At 31.2% G+C, this 2,455-nt stretch overlaps 1 long non-coding RNA gene across 1 annotated transcript; it reads left to right on the top strand.

Annotated features, from left to right (window-relative positions):
- The first annotated feature begins 61 nt into the window (after positions 1-61).
- LOC139860603 (uncharacterized) lies at positions 62-1,903 on the top strand. Its single transcript, XR_011763234.1, has 4 exons — positions 62-157; positions 278-337; positions 1,236-1,301; positions 1,504-1,903. It is a non-coding gene; the product is annotated as an uncharacterized lncRNA (long non-coding RNA).
- Positions 1,904-2,455: the final 552 nt, after the last annotated feature.

Raw genomic sequence — 2,455 nt, 5'->3', positions numbered from 1 at the left:
TTTTGCAATGGCACATAATATTAATAATATAAAATTATATACTCCTAAGTCCGTATGTCAACTAGAGCTCAAAATATTCTAAAATTTTCAACAATTTCCTACTTCCCTCCTTCCCTCTTCCATTCCATCTGTAACTTCACCTTCCCTCCACAATAAGGCTATTTCTCTCTTCTATACCCCTCTTGAACCATTCCAATTTTCAATTGCTATTATTGTTATCTAAATATTTTCTCATTCAGGTGAAGTTAATCTTTTTTTTTTCTTTTTTTTCTTGCAGAACCACTGACGCAGTCACGCATGTGATTCGATTTGCACCAGCTAGTTACTTTGATGTTAGGTTTGTTTCGATTCTATTTCACTAGAAACTAATCTCTATTGTAAAATTCTTCTAATTGATTGTTGATTTGGCTAAAATATGAAATCTGAAAGTTAGGGTTTTTTTTTTGTTCTTGAACGAAGGCTAGTGTCATAACTTTTTTGTTTAACTTATATTGTGGTTGTGATGCTATTTAATTTACAAAAAATATACGTGATACTATTAGTTTTAAAATTGTTCAAAAAGAAAGATGAATTTCGTATCACACTTTCATTGTGGCTATATTTCTTTGATGATTTTTTTTTGTTTTTGAATCTGGTATAATTAGTTTATATTCTTTATAATATTCAGTGATAAGTTTATATTTATATTTTATATAAAAGATATAAGAATAAGGACAAGATAATTTGTTTCATGTTGAGAGGATTTGTGATTGTTTCTAGGTTTCAAATCTCTGTACACACATATAAAGACTTGGTTAGTGTTATATTTGTTTTAAACCGAATGTGTGGGTTTTTTTGGTCAAAGAGATGCAAAGTTGGTAAAGCATTGTGTGTGATTTAGGAGAGGCGAGTCAGGGTTGCCCAAGTGATCTATCTTTTTTTTTTCTCTTGTAAGTTGAACTTACATGGGTACATGATGGATATGGGTGTTATCCTATGTGTAATGGTTATGATTTAACCTCAACTTACAACATTAGTTAGGATATAATTAGTGTTTAAGTAATAAAGGTGTGCTGGGAGTGGAAGCAAGAATTTAGCATTGTTGGGTATTTGTTTCAGGATTTTGTTAATCATATAAAGAAGTAACACTTAGTCTGATAACATATCAGTGTTTATTGGCTATCAAAACGGATTGTTATTATTGCAATGCATTAGCGTAGGATATTTAAGAAGTTGACTGTGGCTTTTGAATGCAGGATTTGCATGAACTTTTGATGAATCTGAGGGACAATTTTTACTACTGTCTCTTTTGCGGATGTAAGGTATGTCACCATATTACGCTTTGATGTTTAAGATGTTTCTATGATCTATGAATCATACAAATTCCAACCCATGTTCCTTTTTTTGACTACTGAATTTTTTGGTAAAATGGTCTGATAGGATTATTAGCAGGATCATGATTTTTGCCTCTTGATTTACTTTTTTTTCTCAATTTCTTAAAATTTTATAAATGTTGTTTCCCAGTATGAATCACCAGAGGCACTTTTGGCTAATTGTCCTGGCATAGATGAAGATGATCACTAGTTATAACTGTAAAGATGATGGAAGATTCTTGGCATTTGGGTATTGTGCGCTACAAATTTTGCAGTACATGTTTGTCAATAGGGTTGTGATCTCTACAACACCAAAGTTATGTGCATTGATCAAGTGATATTGTGTTGTGCATATCACTTTACTTGATCTAATTTACACGAACTCCTTTATTGCCACTGCTTATTACTGCAATGAAAATGGTCAGTCATTCTATAACATGTTAAACATCAATACCTGGCAGCTTATTACCTGCAATTGTGTGTAAAAATGTGATTTATGTTTTTTGTTTATTTGTTTAACCACAAAGTTTGTTTTACCATGCCATTCTTCATTTGTTTTATTTTATGCTACATTTTAATGTTTCTATGTTGTTATTGTCAGGTGTTGTAAAGACTTTTTATTTTTTCATGTTTCAGGTTGTCGACTGCAATATCTGTGTTATTATACTCTCTTTCAGATTTCAGGTAACCTACATCTTTAGGTTGCAATATTTGTGTTTCTTTTTTATGTTTGAGATTGTTGGTTGCAGTATTTGTGTTATTATCCCCTCTTTCGGATTTCATGTACCCTATGTCTTTAGCTATGCAATATTTGTGTTATTAACATTATTTATGTTAAGTAAAAAAAGATAAAAAGGTAAAAAGAAGAAGAGAAGTTGGTTTTGTTGGCTTTTTGATTGGTAATACTTCTTAGGTAGATGGTGATGTTTATGCGTTGAGTTGTATGTTATTGTAGCTTATGTGATATGTTTTGCTGCATCGTTAACAGATGGCTGAGGTTGTAGACTTACCACTTTATTCAAGATCAAACAACAACAAATTGTAGTATGTGGATTGAAAACATCTGTTAATGCTGACATCAACAGGTAAGATTCGTTTCAATT

This window comes from Rutidosis leptorrhynchoides, chromosome 7, assembly GCF_046630445.1.
Source record: "Rutidosis leptorrhynchoides isolate AG116_Rl617_1_P2 chromosome 7, CSIRO_AGI_Rlap_v1, whole genome shotgun sequence".
NCBI classification, from domain to species: domain Eukaryota; kingdom Viridiplantae; phylum Streptophyta; class Magnoliopsida; order Asterales; family Asteraceae; genus Rutidosis; species Rutidosis leptorrhynchoides.
This window is presented reverse-complemented; position numbering and strand designations above follow the sequence as displayed.